This window comes from Sander lucioperca, chromosome 10, assembly GCF_008315115.2.
Source record: "Sander lucioperca isolate FBNREF2018 chromosome 10, SLUC_FBN_1.2, whole genome shotgun sequence".
NCBI classification, from domain to species: domain Eukaryota; kingdom Metazoa; phylum Chordata; class Actinopteri; order Perciformes; family Percidae; genus Sander; species Sander lucioperca.
This window is the reverse complement of record NC_050182.1, coordinates 19,087,937-19,106,532: the sequence shown is the minus strand read 5'-3', so window position 1 is coordinate 19,106,532 and position 18,596 is coordinate 19,087,937. Positions and strand designations below refer to the sequence as shown.

The following is an 18,596-nucleotide window of genomic DNA, read 5'->3' as shown; positions in this document are numbered from 1 at the left end:
GTCATCGTTGCACCTCTACTTTTATTTCATAAAAAATGACTCAAACTGATGAGATTGTCAAAATAGTTGCAGATTAACTTAATAATCGCCGGCTAATGGATTCATCTTTACTCTCTGTTGGATTCCTAATTTAGTTTGAGCAGAGATGGTTGCTGTCGGTGCCGGCTGCCGACCAGATTAAAGTGATGCTTGAGATCTTATAAAGTGGGTCAGTTTGTTTTGTTGGCTGGCTTGTGAGTCCCAACTATCGCTTTTAAAATTTAGGATGGACTTAACCCTTGTGTTGTCTTCCCGTCCACCATGAATGGGTTGTCCTTCCGGGTCAAAATTGAATTTTTTTTGGCACTTTTTCCAATGTTTTTGTCACTTTTCTCAATGATTTTTTTAAATTCATGGTCATTAAACCTAATTTAAATGACATTATACCCAATTTTTGAGTTAATAAAATCAGAAATGATGCATTTTTTTTGACTAATAGTTAAGATCAGAGGATGTTGAGTGAATAACAGACTGTTTTATGTCAAACTTTAGTCTTGACACTGTTTTGAAACCATTTACATTTTTCTTTCTTCACATGCTATAAAATTGAATAAAACACCCAAAATTCAATGAAAGTAATCATTAATTGTACCTGCGAAGATTGTTCTATGGGTTCCAGACAACGTACATCATGCATCCATGTTATTTTTGGGCAATTTGGTTGTAAGAAACCCCAATTTTCTGATATAAAAAACTTTGAAAACGGGTCAAATTTGACCCGAGGACAACACAAGGGTTAATGGAAGTTGCTCTGTGGCGCCATGTTGGATGAAAACGTTACTAGGAGCAGAATTAGTTTTTCTCTATTATACAAAAAAGCCATCCGACTAAATGTTATTGTTTATCATGATTTCTTGCAGTGAAAGTTGACAAACTCATCCAGATGAGTGCACCTTCAGTGGCTTCACGTATAGTTCCAGCTTTCAGCCTGAACACTGAAACCAGTTGTTTGTGTCCGTATGAACGTTTGAATAGAAAGATCAGCAACGCAGCGCAAATCAGTTTGAGAGACAAAAATATTTTAAATTTCAGTTGGTTTTTATACTTAAAATGAGCTCTCGGTCATTTTTATGACAACAGGCATCACTGAAAAGGTAAAAAAAAATAGTCTCGAAACAAAATGTCTAAAGATTCCTCCCATAATTTACCCATCTGTGTGTAACACTGACGTCAGTGTGTGTGTGTGTGTGTGTGTGTGTGTGTGTGTGTGTGTGTGTGTGTGTGTGTGTGAGAGAATCATCTTTTTGGTGTTATTATTATGCAATAAACCAGTTCATGCAGTTCCACACTCTGCCAGTTGGGGGAGCTGTTGACTGATGTGTGTGTGTGTGTGTGTGTGTGTGTGTGTGTGTGTGTGGTGTGTGTGCAGACTAGGGATCAGTTAAAGGCCATATTTCATATTTTTTTCACATTTTTTTTTATTGATGTATGATATTAATATCTCATTATTATTATAAATGTTATTGTTTAGTTTGGGGTTGTTGTTTTTTTTTCATGTTTTGGGGCTGCGGAGAATAAAATGAGCATTTTGCATCTTTTAAATAATAAACTGACTTTTTGTTATTGTTGTTCTATTCAGATTTTTATTTTAACCTTGTAATAAATAAACAAATAACCAGGGACTGTTGAGTGTGTTGTACATATGAGTATGTTTTCAAACCAGAGGTGCTTCTGATGCTAACAGGAGAGATTTTTAAAGTTAACAATACCTTCACATTATTTTCCAGAAAATAAACAAATGCAACCTGAAACAGCTGCAGTCTGTCTGTTTATATTATTATTAGGGCTGTCAAACGATTAAAGTTTCGTAATTGCGATTAATCGTTGAATTTCTATAGTTAATCGCGATTAATCGCATGTTTAATCACACGATTAAAATTCTATTATTTTGCATTTCAGAACAGTTTTTAAGTACATATTAACAATGGAAAGCCATTCTTACCAGTGGATCTTGATTGGGAATCAAATGCAAAGAAAGTTACTGTATGAACTTGATTTTAAGATTTGTATTTGTTTATTATATATTTAATCTAGTCACACATTTAAATCTATAGTCAATATTAGGGTTGGGTATTATTTGGTTTGGATACTGGTGCTAAAGCGCTACTTTTAAAACGGTACCGGTGTAATACTTTTTAAGAAAGTTAAAAAAAAGAAGGGTACTAAACAGTTGGTGACATTAAAGAACGGCTTGTTTATTGCTAAGGCCATATCGTCAAAATTAAATGTTTAATAATAATGTAATAACTATAACAATAATTTATTTCACTAGTAAATAGCTGTTGAATGACAAAAACAACCACCAGATGGGAAAAGGGCATTTAACAACTTTTTCGTAAAATACGAGATCGTATTCCAAACGAGCCGCCATTATGGTCGGAAATGAAATTGGGGAGAAGCCAGACCCACGTGACACGTTCGTCCAATCAGCTGCCGGTTTTCATTTACAATACAGATTAGCACTGCCTGCTGTTATGGAGACGTATTACGTCTCGCGCACGCGCAGAACGTACGCTCCAGCACGCTCAAGGCACTTTTTTGACCAACTCGGGGAGGCCGATCAGTTCTGCTGACGGTCGGCCGTCTGGTTGGTGTGTCAGGGCCTTTAGGTTGCAGGGTGTTTTCTCTCTGCTGAACACATAATGAAAGTGAAACCTCCCAGATGTGATGTAATCTGGGGGTTTTTAACTGTCAGCAGTGTGAAAAAAATACAGACAACCACAGATGTTTACTGGAACAGATGGACTGTGTCCAAACAGGGAGAAGTCTATAAAAACCAGCTGAATGTCTCCCTGGGCTGTGACTATAGGGTTAGGGTACATTTTGCATATCGTCACCTTCCTAAAATAATGGCCTAAGTCATTTTTTCAGTTTTTTCAGAAAACACAAAAAACTAAATTGCCTAAGTCAGTCACACGCTTGACTAACCGTGGATTTCCACAGGGTGCAGAACGTCTGCGGACCGGCTCCGCTGCGGAACGGCTGCGTGCTCCGCCGTCCGCCAATACCCACCAGGTCCGGATTTGTTGCATAAGGGCTGCGGCCAGCCGACCACGAGATCTCGCGAGTTCACGTATGTTCGCGCGATATAACAGGATGTAGTTTCTATAAACTGAACCACAAAACCAACAACCGTTAGTTTCCATCCAGAGGAGTAGAGGGGAAACTACTCTGAGCTGTGTTTTCAAGGTGTAGTGCAGGGAAATATGATCCGCCGTGAGCACGGTGTATTTTATTTTGAAAAGTAACCGAATGTTTTATTTTGTTTCTGTGCTTGACTTCCTGTCCCGCACAATCTGAATTGTGCTGAATTGCTGCTCCGTCGTCCGTCAAAAATAGAAGCTCTGCGTATCTGCTCCGGAGGGCTGCGGACTGACGGAGCTGGGACGGAGTCGGGACGCAGATGTTCTGCAGTCAGTGGAAATACACACATTGACTTTAATGGAAACCTAATGACTCCGTCGACGTTCCGGAGACGTTCCGCAGACGTTCCGCATCCAGTGGAAATTGCTGGTTAGGCCATTATACTAAAGGTGTGGAATCACAAGACCTGTTCAACTGATCATGTAGGAAATTTTACCAGAGGTGACCAGCACCATGAGGAGATGATTTAGGCAAAAAAAAATCAAATCAAAAAAAGACTTAGGCCATTATTTTAGGAAGGTGACGATATGAACCAAGACCACTACCGATACCGTTGGGTACCGGAATTCGGTTCCAGTACCCAAAGGTACATTTTTCGGTACTTTCGCTCTGTAATTACAAAACAATTATTTCAGTTGTAAAAATAATTCCAAACCTATTTATTTAGAACTAGGGCTGTCAGCATTAACGCGTTAATCACAATGCGATTAACGGTCGAACATAATGCGTTAATTTTTTTTAATCGTATTAATCGCATGCCGCCATTTATTCATTTATTTTCACTTCACTCGGCTTTGCGTCGTGCCTAACAGGCGACTATTTTGCCGTACTTCCTCGTAACATCCTGCTGCTGCAGGAATAGCAACGCGGATTTCGGTGCCTCATTCTGGAGCCACTGATATGTCTGCTCTTCTCTCTGATGCTCTGAAACAGACGTTACAGGAAACAGAAACATCGCTGCACATGACGCTAGTTAACACTATACTCAACAGCAGCTAACGTTAGCCTACCGCTAGCTAGTTAACACTATACTCGACAGCAGCTAACGTTAGCCTACCGCTAGCTAGTTAACACTATACTCGACAGCAGCTAACGTTAGCCTACCGCTAGCTAGTTAACACTATACTCGATAGCAGCTAACGTTAGCCTACCGCTAGCTAGTTAACACTATACTCGACAGCAGCTAACGTTAGCCTACCGCTAGCTAGTTAACACTATACTCGACAGCAGCTAACGTTAGCCTACCGCTAGCTAGTTAACACTATACTCGACAGCAGCTAACGTTAGCCTACCGCTAGCTAGTTAACACTATACTCGACAGCAGCTAACGTTAGCCTACCGCTAGCTAGTTAACACTATACTCGACAGGAGCTAACATTAGCCTACCGCTAGCTAGGAGCTGGATTAAACACGATTAAACTGCTGACAGCTAACGCTAAACGGTGTAAAGTTTGACTGTGTTTTACTGTAGAGGATTCAACACCGGGGTGTAACAATCTGCAGCTGCTGCTGTCAGAAAAACACAGACGGTGCGTTCAATGAAACTGGTAATTTACAGCGTTGTGATGCATTCAAAGTTGTTTGTTCAAATGTGTGACTAGAGTAAATATATAATAAACAAATACAAATCTTAAAATCAAGTTCATAAAGTCACTTTCTTTGCATTCATTTTATTCCCAATCAAGATACACTGGTAAGAATGTGATAAAACATGCGATTAATCGCGATTAACTATAGAAATTCAACGATGAAAATGTAATCGTTTGACAGCCCTTTTTAGAACATTATTTATTTAGAATATTTTACACTGACAGAAATTAAACCCCTCCCTCTCTCCTCCCAAACCCGTCCTTACAACCTATTAAATTGAATAATTATTCAACTTGTATTCTTGTATTTGTATATTATTCTATTTTAGCCTGTTTTATTTTCATCATTTTTAACTGCTCTTTAATGTTTCATGTAAAGCATTTTGAATTAGAGCTGGGCAATATATCGATATTATATCGATATCGTGATATGAGACTAGATATCGTCATAGATTTTGTGATAGGTGATATAATCAAACCAAATGTATTTTCATATTTCATATTTTGTAATGTGTTATTGAAAGAATCTAGGTAAAAGTTCAGAATGATGTTATGCAGTCTTATGCGTGAGAAGCTGGATCTGATCCAGATGTTGGCATAGGAGAATAACAGATATAGAAGAGGCCCTGATTGAACAGCTGTCAAGAGTGTTAGGTTTTCTGTCATTCTAGAGTAAATAACAACTTTAGGCACAGTTAACCTATGACCTTAGAAGAGGCCTACAGGAGCTGTGTGTCTCATAGCATATGGGAATATATCGTTGTTATGATGAGATCATGTAAGGGTTTCCAGATGGGGTTTCCTGGGGGGCGGCCCCAGAAAGTATAAAATCTATAGCAATGATCTGAGAGACACTCTGGGTACATGCATCTTGTGTGTACACATGGTTATCTCCTTCAATGTTGTGTGGGTGCAATATTGAATAAAGCTGTATTTAATCTGAAATCTGACTCGTCATGATGAAGTCTCCACCATCTGTCTCCAGAGAAAGTGAGAGTACCATCTCTCATTTTGGATATTGTAATATCATAATATGGCTTAAGTGTTGTCTTTTCCTGGTTTTAAAGGCTGCATTACAGTAAAGTGATGTTATTTTTTGAACTTACCAGACTGTTGTAACTGGTCTATTATTTACCTTTACCCACTTAGTCATTATATCCACATTACTGATGATTATTTATCAAAAATCTCATTGTGTAAATATTTTGTGAAAGCACCAATAGTCAACGCTACAATATTGTTGCGGTATGAGGTATTTGGTCAAAAATATCGTGATATTTGATTTTCTCCATATCACCCAGCCCTACTTTGAATTGCCTTGTTGCTGAAAGGTGCTGTAGAAGTAAAGTTGCCTTGCCTTACAACCTCAGCCTGTCAGTCAGGCCCCAGGGCAGAGAAACCACCGTTGTGCCTGCTTAGGAAGTGTAACGTCAACAGCACCGCGACCGCTTTCGCCTCTCCATTAATATTGTCGGTACACGATCCGTTCTGCACGATCCGTTCTGCACATGCGCAAAATGTTCGCGCATGCGCGGTTGTACGAGGATTTACGACACTGCACGATCTGTTCCACGCTTCCGGTCGACAGCCAAGCTAACGTTAGTTTAGCTAACAGCTAATTCGGCTAACTGCTAGCTGAGACAGCATGTAATAACTTTAAAAGACCCTCAAAATAAAACTTGAAAATAAACGTTGACATATATAACAAACACCTAACATATATAACAGCTGTTACGTCAGTTCTACTTTACTTGTGCTCATTTAAAATACAATCACTCAATACTTGTCTTTATTGTTATTACTGTGAAGTCTTAATTTAGCTGTAGCTGCTTTTCCCATTACGTTTGAGTTAACGTTATTTTAGACTGAATCTAGCTGTCAGCTAGCGGTTAGCCGAATTAGCTGTTAGCTAAACTAACGTTAGCTTCCCGGTGGAGGCTAGCCATAGGCTAGCGTGGAACAGATCGTGCAGGTCGTATGGATACGTAAAACAGTATTATCTTGCGCATGTGCAGAACGGATCGTGTACCGACAAATATCATATCACAGCAAACGCTGTCTGCGTGAAGTTTGGTAAAACTGTAACCACACTTGAAACCACTTTATCAGCATCGCTGTGACTCACTGTGACTTCAACAAAACTGCAGAGCCGACGTAGTTTGCTCCGTCCGCACCTCTGCTTAAGCGTGTGTATGTGTCGGACCTTTGCTCTCTGTTAACATGCAGAGAGACGCCAGATAAGATTGCGTTAACTCTCAAGTACCGAAATTAGGCACCGTTTGATTTTACGTGAACCAATACTCAGTAGTACCGACGTGATTCGGTCGGTACTGGTAAAAGTACTGTGTTCAGTACCCAACCCTAGCTGTGACTGAAACAAAGATTATATAACATGTTTTCCTTCAAAGAGCTCCTCTCTGCTGTGGCTCTGGCTCTGCTGGTCGTTGCTGTGGAGTCATCAACCGATGGAGGTAATTATCCTTTTCAGTTTGGGGTGTCTGAAGATGTAGAGATACAGTTATACTTCTTGAGTTGCATTTTGGGGAGACTCTTTAATTCCTTTTCTACTGAACTGTTCACTTTGCAGATTCACATTGTACTTTTCAAAAGGACATCAACTCAAAGTAGACTACTGTAGATGTGTGTGTGTGTCAGTCTGTCTGTGTGTGTGTGTGTGTGTGTGTCTTTGTGTGTGTGTGTGTGTCTGTGTGTGTGTGTGTGTGTGTGTGTGTGTGTCTGTGTGTGTGTGTGTGTGTGTCTGTGTGTATCTGTGTCTGTGTGTCTGTGTGTCTGTGTGTCTGTGTGTGTGTGTGTGTCTGTGTGTGTGTCTGTGTGTGTGTCTGTGTGTGTGTGTGTGTATCTGCGTGTGTGTGTGTGTGTGTCTGTGTCTTTGTGTCTGTGTGTCTTTGTGTGTGTGTCTGTGTGTGTGTGTGTGTGTGTCTTTGTGTGTGTGTGTGTCTGTGTCTGTCTGTGTGTGTGTGTGTGTGTGTGTGTGTCTGTGTGTATCTGTGTCGGTGTGTGTGTGTGTGTGTATCTGCGTGTCTGTGTGTGTGTGTGTGTGTGTATCTGCGCGTGTGTGTGTGTGTCTTTGTGTGTGTGTCTGTGTGTGTGTGTGTGTGTCTGTCTGTCTGTCTGTCTGTCTGTCTGTCTGTCTGTGTGTGTGTGTGTGTGTGTGTGTGTGTGTGTGTGTGTGTGTGTGTGTGTGTGTATGTGTGTGTGTGTGTGTGTGTGCGCCCAGAGGGGCATGTCAGACATCTTTAAATTGGGCACTTTTACTTTTGAAACTTAAGTGTGTTGTATTAAACTATATAACTACTTTTATTTAAGTAACATTTACTCAAGTACTGTAATTTAGGACTTTTACTTGTGGAGCATTTTCTTGTATCATTAGTTTGGAGAGTAATTAGCATGACTCTCATCCAGTTTTGACTTTTCTATTAGTTATAGTTTTAGTTTCACTTTTTTAGAAAGTTTTAGCTTTTTATATATGTAGTTTTAGTTCTTCTTGTTAGGTCCAGGTATAACGTCTCAGAGGTATGCAGTAACAATACTTTTCAGTACTGCCGTTAAGTTTTAGTTTACTATAATAACCCTGCTCTGAAGTGACAGTAGCAAAAGTTCTTTTGCACACCACAGACTACACTTTCTCATTTCTAATGCACAAAAGAAATATGGGCTCAAATGAATAAAAAGCATGTATACAAGGTTTTTAAAATGCCAGATTTAACCAAAAGACTGTTTTTCATCTGTAGTCCCCTGGCCTCGATGTTAAAAAGGCTTTTTAAAATACAAAGAAACAAGAAAGAGTACAAGCGGCCGAAATGGGTTTCCTCAGGAGGGTGGCTGGCGTCTCCCTTAGAGATCGGGTGAGACGCTCAGTCGTATGTGAGGAGCTCGGAGTAGAGCAGCTGTTCCTTCGCGTCGAAAGGAGCCAGTTGCGGTGGTTTGGGCATCTGGTAAGGATGCCCCCTGGGCGCCTCCCTAGGGAGGTGTTCCAGGCACGTCCAGCTGGGAGGAGGCCTCGGGGAAGACCCAGGACTAGGTGGAGGGACTATACAGTATCTTGCCCTGGGATCCCCCAGTCGGAGCTGGTTAATGTGGCTCGGGAAAGGGAAGTTTGGGGTCCCCAGCTGGAGCTGCTGCCCCCGCGAACCGAGCCCAGATAAGCGGACGAAGATGGATGGATGGAAGGAGAACTTGGCACAAAACAAGACACAGCACAGAAGCAAAAAGATTAGCAACGAAACCAAACTCAAAGCTGAACGGAGGTTAAACAACAGCTGTTCAGAGCAATAAAAGCAGGAGTGAAATTAGACATAATAGTTTTAGTGATGACATAAATAAGTGTTGTAATTGTAAGCTTGTGAAATTATTTTAAAGCGTGTGGTTGTATAATGCCCCTTTTAAAAAGTCCACACACGACCACCGTCTCACAGTAAATCTCTTTATGCTAATTCCTGATCTTTGCTGCTGTGGAAATCATTCTGTAAAACTCTTGTCTCTACCTGTTGCTCCAACAGAACTGAACCGCAACTATGACATGTCATTGTCTCAGCTCATAACGCTCTACAGCACTCCAGTTTTTAAGGCTGAGAGGATGAAGAGGCCGCTGGAAGGAACTTCCTTTGTCTTGGGACCAATCAGCCACTCTGGAGTCAGGTCAGTCCACACAGACACTCTTACTTTACCCAGTAGTTCATATTATTTTTACTGATTGCCAACTGTACACAATGTTGTTGACTTTGGATATTGCTAGAATAGCGTTAGCTTTCTGGCTCGTAGCTAAACTGAAGGGTTCTACAGCTGAGCGGACTATATAAATATCTCCGGTTGCTAAGGGAGGCAAGTCGTATCTAAGGTCCTTCCTAATTCCTGGGGGAGTCTACAACGTTTGCATTGCATAGGAACCTGATGGATGGGAATGATTGTTCCAGGTATTAGTCAAACCGTCAGGCGTAACCAGGGAAACATTACTAAACATTATTATTATAGAGTTATTGTTTGGATAAACTTTAGATTTCGATTGTAAAACTAATTAAAATATGAACTAATGTTTTAAAAATATGTTATTTGGCAAGTGACCATGGTATAGGCGGGTTAATGCCCTTCGAGGTGTCCATTGTCAGGTAATAATGGACTTCGCCGTCGTCCATTAATACCTGACAATGGACACCTCGTCGCCCATTAACCCTTACATATATATCCATTTCTGTTTACATCGTGTTTTTCACATAGTTCACCTACCTCCTTATACTTCCTCACCTTACTTCTGTCATAGCTACTACGGCCACTAGAGGGCGCCGTCACTATAAACGTAAATAGGTCATAATAAAGATACTTGAACAAACGGTTAAGGCTAGAAGGGATATAGCTACAGCGTCAATAGTTACGTTTAGACACCAAAACGACAAGTTGTTTTTTTCTTTTAGTTTATTTTGAACATGTAAAAAAAATATATATATATATGTGTATATATATATATATATATATATATATATATATATATATATATACATACATACATACATACATACATACATACATACATACATACATACATATATAAAATTAAAATGACAGTTAAATAAGTACTTCTCAGCACTATCTACCAAAGTTATTATAAGTAATTCAAATAAGAAATTCCCATGTTCAAAAAGGAGTAGGAAGAAGTTCATAAACAAACTTTTCTAGTCCTACCCCCTTTTTCTATTTTTATCTTTTAGTTAAATACAAAACAATTTTACATACACGTACACCGTATAACTACCTACCTACAGCTCACATATACCCATGCATACACAGACACAGATGCATACATACATACATGCATACACACACATTTACATTTATTTATTTTTTTTTTCTTCTTTCTTTTCCATCTATCTTCTTCCTTTCCGTTTATCTATAGTAAATCAAATAACAACACATCCATACTAGACTTAGTATATAGATCCAGGAACCATACAGTCAGTATCCAATACTGTCATCTAAATAGTCTCTTAAAATTGCTCATTGTTGTACATGATTTCATCTCGTTACTGCAGCTAACTCCTTTGGTTGTGATGCAGTGATATTTAGCATTTGTTCTTTCTTTTGAAATACAAATGTTCCTCTTAAGTTATGCTTGCTCTCTCTCCTTTGAAACAACCCTTGGATAGTGTTCGATATCTGTTGATTATTTACTTTGTACATAATTTGTGCAGTTTTAAAGTCAAGTTAAGTTTAGGAAAAAACTAGCGAGGAACAAACGTGTTTCCTGGGTGAAAGTATTAAATTATATTATTATATTCAGTGCTTGAAGTGGGGGGAAAAAAAGGTGCCGGTATTCTCTTGCATTGGCAAATCATTATAACATTTGAGATTTCTACAGTGAAAAACTGAACTTGGAGATATTGCTGGTACAACAATTTATTGTTATTTATTAACAACATAAATGTATGTATTTATTTAAACAAGTCGTGTGTGTGTGTGTGTGTGTGTGTGTGTGTGTGTGTGTGTGTGTGTGTGTGTGTGTGTGTGTGTGTGTGTGTGTGTGTGTGTGTGTGTGTGTGTGTGTGTGTGAGAAGGGGGCAGAGGAGAAATAGAGAGAGGAAGCAGACTTGTTGTAGATGCGACCGGAGCAGAGTTGGTGGAATAAGTTTAAGTGTGTACGCAGTGTGTGCGGTGTCCGAAACAACCTCCACACACTTCTTTTTAGTTTCTGTGTTTCCAGCAGTGATAAATCTGTTACGGTCAGGCTGCAGGCATCACACAGCTTTTCCAAACTAGCGTCCGTGGCTAAGCGAACTTCTGATAGGGTGGGCCGACTGCTTGCCTTTTACGTGATTTGTCAAGATCCGAGGTAAATCACGTAGTGCCCTCTGGGTAGTGTAGTTTATGTAACGTTAGGGTCAATCTCTCTGACACTGACGCTTTCTCTGTCAGTGGTAGAGTACCGGCTACATGCGAGAAGTAGCGGTACGCAAGAAAAAGTGCAGGTACGCTTAAGAGTAAAATGTAGAAAGTGCCGGTACTGCGTACCGGTGAGTACCGGCCCACTTCAAGCACTGATTATATTATATTAGATAGTAACTTCTGGCCAAAGCTGTATCCCTTCTAGCCACAACCTGAGCAAACGACCTCTTTTAACGTCTTCAAACTGTTGTCTGTTTCTCAGAGTGACTCTCGGCGATGGATCTCAGTGGCTCATCCATAAAGGAGACAACTACGGCATCTCCTCTCAGACGGTGGTGACCAGCGCTGACAACATGAGCTCAGACTGGACGGTGAATCTTTGGGTTTTTTCCTAAATAAATTTGTATCATTACAGAACACACTGTCATGTCTAGCTCCCGTAGTTAAGTATTCCAGCAGGGGGAGACTCCTTAAACCTGCTTTCTATCTGAATTCCAGCAGGGGGAGACTCCTTAAACCTGCTTTCTATCTGAATTCCAGCAGGGGGAGACTCCTTACGCCGCCTTCCCCCTGGCAGTTGAAATCCGCTCTGATACGGCTTCGAAACGACCGGAAGTCATTCATTTCCTATGGAGATTCGCAGACCGCATGCGAATGGGTCCGAATGAGTGCAGTGTGAAAAAAATCGTGTCAGTTGGTCATCCGGATGCGTACTCTTGCGAAAGGCTACGGACGGTTCCTATCCGACAATTCCAGCAGAAGTTAGTGTTGCGATGGTACTGATAAACAAACCTACTAATGCTAATTGGTTAGCTAGCAACAGACATCGAACTATTGACATTATACCGCTCTATCACATTTAACCGACGTGACATGTCAACGTCCTGGGCAACTTTTCCCCACGCAGCAGTCTTTCTATTTATATCTGTATATCGTACATTCAGACACTTATCAGTTGTTGTAGTCTCTCTGCCATTTTTGTGAGTCGTTTCCGAAGCTTTTCAACGGTGTAGCACGACGTCCGCTGGGGGCGTATTGCGTATTACGGAGCTGAGTTCAAGTGCCAGTGGGAAGGCGCGTAAACCTGCATTCTATCTGAATTCCAGCAGGGGGCGACACGTGCGGTTGCAAAAGGAGGTCGGTTTCTGTAGAAGTCTTTGAGAAAGTGACCCACTTCTCACCTGATTTATCACCTCAGTAAACATTTTCATAATGAGTTGATGGTCTCAATCGCTAGTTTCAAGTCTTCTGCAACACAGAATGATGTTCACTTATTGAATTATGGTCTCGTTGATTTTAAAATCGTCGATAAAGCGGGGGGTGTTTTAGGGCGTGGCTATGATGTGATTGACAGTGAAAGTGTGTAATGTAACGTAGAGTGTAAGCAGCTCCTCCTTCACTCCTCCCTCTCGTCTAAAATCGTCACATCCTCCACCAGGATGGCTGCGCCCGTAACGGCAAACTCAACAACTCATAGCAGATCTCCGCAAACCAATGGGTGACGTCACACATATGCTCTGTCCATTAATATTATACAGTCTATGGCGATTACCTACCCCCGCCTCAATGTGTTCCACCTCTGTTTCGCTGTGTCCCCCATACTAGTGTATTTAACCCCACCTGTGCCTTCACTCCAGTGCGATCATCTTGATTGGACTTTCCAGTCATAGGCTCCAATACCGAGAATACCGAGCACCCACTGAGCACCCACGTGTGCCAGACTGCCAGTAGACTACATACATTTTAAAAATAAACATTGAAGTTGAGGCTAAGTGGAGCGTCTGTCATAGTGTGATTGGTTATGTCGCTGTCAGTCCCCTGCTCCATATCCTATCCACCAATCACAGCGTCTCTCGGATGAAAACGCCTCTTTAGTGATCCCGCTCCATCCCCCCACTATACAGTGTGTGTATGAGCGTTCGATAGCATAGTGGCGGTCCACCACGGTAAAATTTCCAGCGCCACGGTATCAGAAATATGGCAGACGCACAACAGGTTTTTCGCTATGTACGCTGCGCACCACCTCTCCTTCAGCTGTTTATGAAAAGTCATAAACTCGTAGCGCCGTCTGCTCTACTGAACTCAAGCGAACTGTCATCCTCTCCCCCTAGGGTGAGCTCTCTCTCTCCCCCTAGGGTGAGCTCTCTCTCCCCCCTAGGGTGAGCAGAGCAACTGGAACAGTGAGAGGATGTCATCACTCGCGAAGTTATGGCATCCAAATAAACAACAGGGCGAGTACTACGTCACTCAATAAGTGATTAACAGCGACGAAAGCCGCGACATGAAATCCGCACTCACACCCGTGAAATATGACAGCTACAGTTTATTGGGAAATAGCGTTGTGAACACTGAAGTTGATGAATTTACTGTTTATCAGACCCCAGATGAGACAAGAAGCTAACGTTAGCTAACGTTAGCCACGGTGCTGTGATGGCCCCTCTGAGTCGCCGCTGCAGGAGACGCGCTGTAGTAACGTTACTGATTTAAAACCGTTTTCCAGGTAAGTGTGGGTGCACACCGCTCAAAACCAACATGAAAAATGTAGCTAGTAATGTTCACTCAGCGTTTAGTTCTGTTGTTAAACTGTGTGTAAAATGAGCGGTGCCGTTAAATCACCCTACGGTACCGTCTACTTTCTGGATGGTTTCAAGGTAACGGTCGGTAGCTTACATTAGCCCCCCCCCGCCACCGCTGAAAAAAATTCTAGAGGAAACACAGGAAATACTAACATTTTTGGACTACTTTTAAAGGGCGTGCGCCCGTGAGCACCCACGTAGGAAAACATAAATCGAAGCCTATGTTTCCAGTGAGTCGTGCTTCTGTGAGCCCGTTTCCGTGTGTGTGCGTGTGTGTGTGTGTGTGTGTGTGTGAGAGACAGAGGGTCAACCTCTTCTGCTCTGTTTTTTTTCATCTTTACAGGTTGTTCAAACAGTGGATTTCCAGGGGACAAAAAAAGTACTGGACTTTGTGCGGGACGGTGGCTCCGAATACAGTCTCATCTTTGATAACTGTCACCTGGCGGCTCAACGAATGATGAATCCGTAAACATGTTTTCAGCTTTCTGAAAGGTTAAATATGCTGTTTGTTTCCTTTCTGCTGAACAGATAATAAAGGGGTTCCAAGACTAAACTGAATAGACTCTTCCCTTCTGTTTCTAAGTAAGTGTAAATCAGCTGACGTGGGCTCTCGGGCATTGCTTCTGGTCCTGCTCTTAAGGCTCTGACACACCAAGCCGACGGCTGACCTTCGGCAGAAAAGGCACTCGGAGTGACTGCCTCCCAGAGTTGGTCAAAAAAGTGCAGTGTTGTAATGTAACGGAGTACAAATACTTCGTTACTGTACCTAAGTAGAAATTTCACGTATCTGTACTTTACTTCGCTATTTAAATTTATGTCAACTTTCACTTTTACTCCACTACATTTCCTAGATAAAATGTATACTTTTACTCCGTTATATTTCCACTAAGCATCTTCGTTACTTGTTACTAAAAAAATAAAATTAGAAGAAATGTGTGCGACTGCAATAAGGGAGGTTTGGCGAATCACTGCTCCTAGATTGCATTACGCACGCTCCGCACGCCGCACGCCGCACGCCGCACGCCGCGCGCTCTATTTCAGTGCTTGTTTGTTGCTAAAGGAGGAGGAGGGCGCACAACTGAAACCGCCATGGAAGCACGAGCACCTCCTGGAGGACCTCCCGTTACCGTAGACGACCACCCCGACGATAGTGGTGACCTCGGTGAACAGGGTAGTGGTGAAGATAACGTCATACACCCGTGGCCGTATTTGCAAGAAATGTTTCTGTACATTGGAATGAAAGATTCTTCCTACCGGATGATTAAGAAGATATGGGAACCCTGAATATGCTTTATGCTCTTACTATAAGAAAGCCACAATAAAGTTCACAATAAAAGTTCTAACCGCTTGCTTTTTTTAAAAAAAAAAAAAAAAAAAAAACTTTTTACTTTTACTTCAAATACTTAAGTACATTAAATATCAGAAAATTACTTTTGATACTTAAGTACAGTATATATCAGATACTTTAAGACTTTTACTTAAGTAATATTCTAAAAGGTAACTTTCACTTCTACCAAAGTCTTTTTCTAGTACGATACTTGTACTTTTACTCAAGTATTGCTTTCTAGTACTTTATACAACACTGAAAAAGTGCCTCGGAACACACTGAAGCGACGCCGACTTGAGCGTTCTGCGCGTGCAAGAGACGTAATACGTCTCCATAACAGCAGGCGGCGCTAATCTGTGTAATCTGAGTTCAAGTGCCAGTGGGAAGGCGCGTAAACCTGCATTCTATCTGAATTCCAGCAGGGGGCGACACGTGCGGTTGCAAAAGGAGGTCGGTTTCTGTAGAAGTCTTTGAGAAAGTGACCCACTTCTCACCTGATTTATCACCTCAGTAAACATTTTCATAATGAGTTGATGGTCTCAATCGCTAGTTTCAAGTCTTCTGCAACACAGAATGATGTTCACTTATTGAATTATGGTCTCGTTGATTTTAAAATCGTCGATAAAGCGGCGGGTGTTTTAGGGCGTGGCTATGATGTGATTGACAGTGAAAGTGTGTAACGTAACGTAGAGTGTAAGCAGCTCCTCCTTCACTCCTCCCTGTCGTCTAAAATCGTCACATCCTCCACCAGGATGGCTGCGCCCGTAACGTCAAACTCAACGACTCATAGCAGATCTCCGCAAACCAATGGGTGACGTCACACATATGCTCTGTCCATTAATATTATACAGTCTATGGTGATTACCTACCCCCGCCTCAATGTGTTCCACCTCTGTTTCGCTGTGTCCCCCATACTAGTGTATTTAACCCCACCTGTAATCTGACAGCTGATTGGACGAACGCATCACGTGGGTCTGGCTTCTCCTGAATTTCAAAGCCAGACCATCATGGCAGCTCCTTCGGAATATGATCTCATATTTAACGAAAATAGAATAGTAAATAGTTCAGAAATAGGCCGTGCAGTTGCTGAATCTGTCTTCATTTCAGATCGACAAAGGTCAGTTTAAAAGATTTGTCAGATTTTGAGAGAGTCTAGTCACGCTCATCTTGCTCGTCATTTCCAGGCTAGAGCTCCACCAATCAGATGGGTCATTGAGTCCGACTGCCCGCCTTCCGATGATACATGTCAAATCGGCCCAAATGAAGGCTGACGGCCCCTCGGACGGACGACGGCACGGAACACACCGAACAGACTCGAGTCACTGACCTCGCCAGACTGTCCGGTGGCCGATAATCGGGTTGGTGTGTCGGGGCCTTTAGCTCACAAGATTTTGGGTTGACATTTTTCATTTGTACAGTGTCGAATACAGGGCTTAAAATTGATTGGTAACATTCTAATAACACTGCGTCAGTTTAAATTGGCCGACTGCAGAAATGTTGCCAGATTTGTCTGTTTTTGAAATGTGGCCGTTTTTGTGTTTTTGGCTTGGAAAACTCCCATGAACACTATGTCATGACTTGTCATACAAGCGCCGGCTGCGTACGTAGCGTGTGGTATCGATTACGAGCTACGCTGAAACGAAGAAGACGCACGGAACGGCGAGAGAAAACCCAGAGGAGCTGAAAATTGAAGTCAAGTTAGGAATAACTAAATTTGGCTAATGGAAAATGTGATTGGCTGGTGATCAAAAAAGTTAATTTAGCCCTGATTGTATATGACAGACAACTGGCTCCTGACTGTTTCCTGGTAGTCTTCATCCACGACGTTCCACTTCCGGGATTGCTTCGTTGCCGCCGGAAGTTACTCCAGATGTCCCTCTTTACACCGGATGTCCGTCCCCTTCCTCTGTCTCTGTGTTGGCGTTCTAACCTCTGGTGGATTTGTGAGGACTGTGGTTAACTGCTCCTCAGATCTCTGCAGGGTAAATCCAGACAGCTAGCTAGACTATCTGTCCAATCTGAGTTTTCTGTTGCGCGACTAAAACTACTTTTGAACGTACACATGTTCCACCAAAACAAGTTCCTTCCAGAGGCTATTTTGCAGAGGCACCGTGGCTTGGATGATTGCGATTGGTTTAAAGAAATGCTAATAAACCAGAGCACGTTTTTCTCCCATCCAGGAATGCTGTGTGGACTCGCCAGACCTTCCTTCGCAAAGGCTGTTACACACCGGGGGCGTGATGAATAAGCGACGCGAAAATGCAAAAGAATCGCCTGCGAATATTTCCCATCAAAACTATTCACACCAGCGGGTGCGTGGGTAGCTCACCTGGTAGAGCCCATATACAGAGGTTTACTCCTCGATGCAGCGGCCGTGCGTTCGACTCCGTCCTGCAGCCCTTTGCCGCATGTCATTCCTCTCTCTCTCTCCCCTTTCATATCTTCAGCAGAATTTTGTGCTACGCCCCCGAAAGTACCCGTAATATAAAACAAAAGTTAGAAAAAATATATTGACGTGCAAATTAATCGCACGAAAAAAAACGTCCCTGGTGTGTAAAGGCATTAATGCGTCGCTAGTGATACTGAAGTCACGTAATAAAAAGGGCCCGAATTTCTGCAAAAACACCTCAAATTGCAGAAAATTCATCCCAGTCCAAGTTTTTTGTGAGACAGAAGAACGCTTAGGAGGCAGCGTGTAAACGTAATTTATTTATGCCAATATATTTAACTCCTTTATATACTGTTGGGCAATCTACAGCAATGCTTAAAGGTCCCATGGCATGAACATTTCACTTTATGAGGTTTTTTAACATTAATATGAGTTCCCCCAGCCTGCCTATGGTCCCCCAGTGGCTAGAAATGGAGATAGGTGTAAACCGAGCCCTGGGTATTGTAGGATTTTATCTAAAATGTGACCGATTTGACCGGTCTGGCCCTAAAAAGGCCAGACTTAATCTGACTCCAGTTCTTTGGTCACTATTTTGTGTTCGTTTACTGGTAGATCAGAGAAATAAAACTCAGGAATCA

At 41.9% G+C, this 18,596-nt stretch overlaps 1 long non-coding RNA gene across 1 annotated transcript; it reads left to right on the top strand.

Annotated features, from left to right (window-relative positions):
- LOC116064729 lies at window positions 1-18,083 on the top strand. The gene is made up of 3 exons (XR_004108597.2): window positions 1-541; window positions 2,042-2,045; window positions 18,070-18,083. It is a non-coding gene; the product is annotated as an uncharacterized LOC116064729 (long non-coding RNA).
- Window positions 18,084-18,596: the final 513 nt, after the last annotated feature.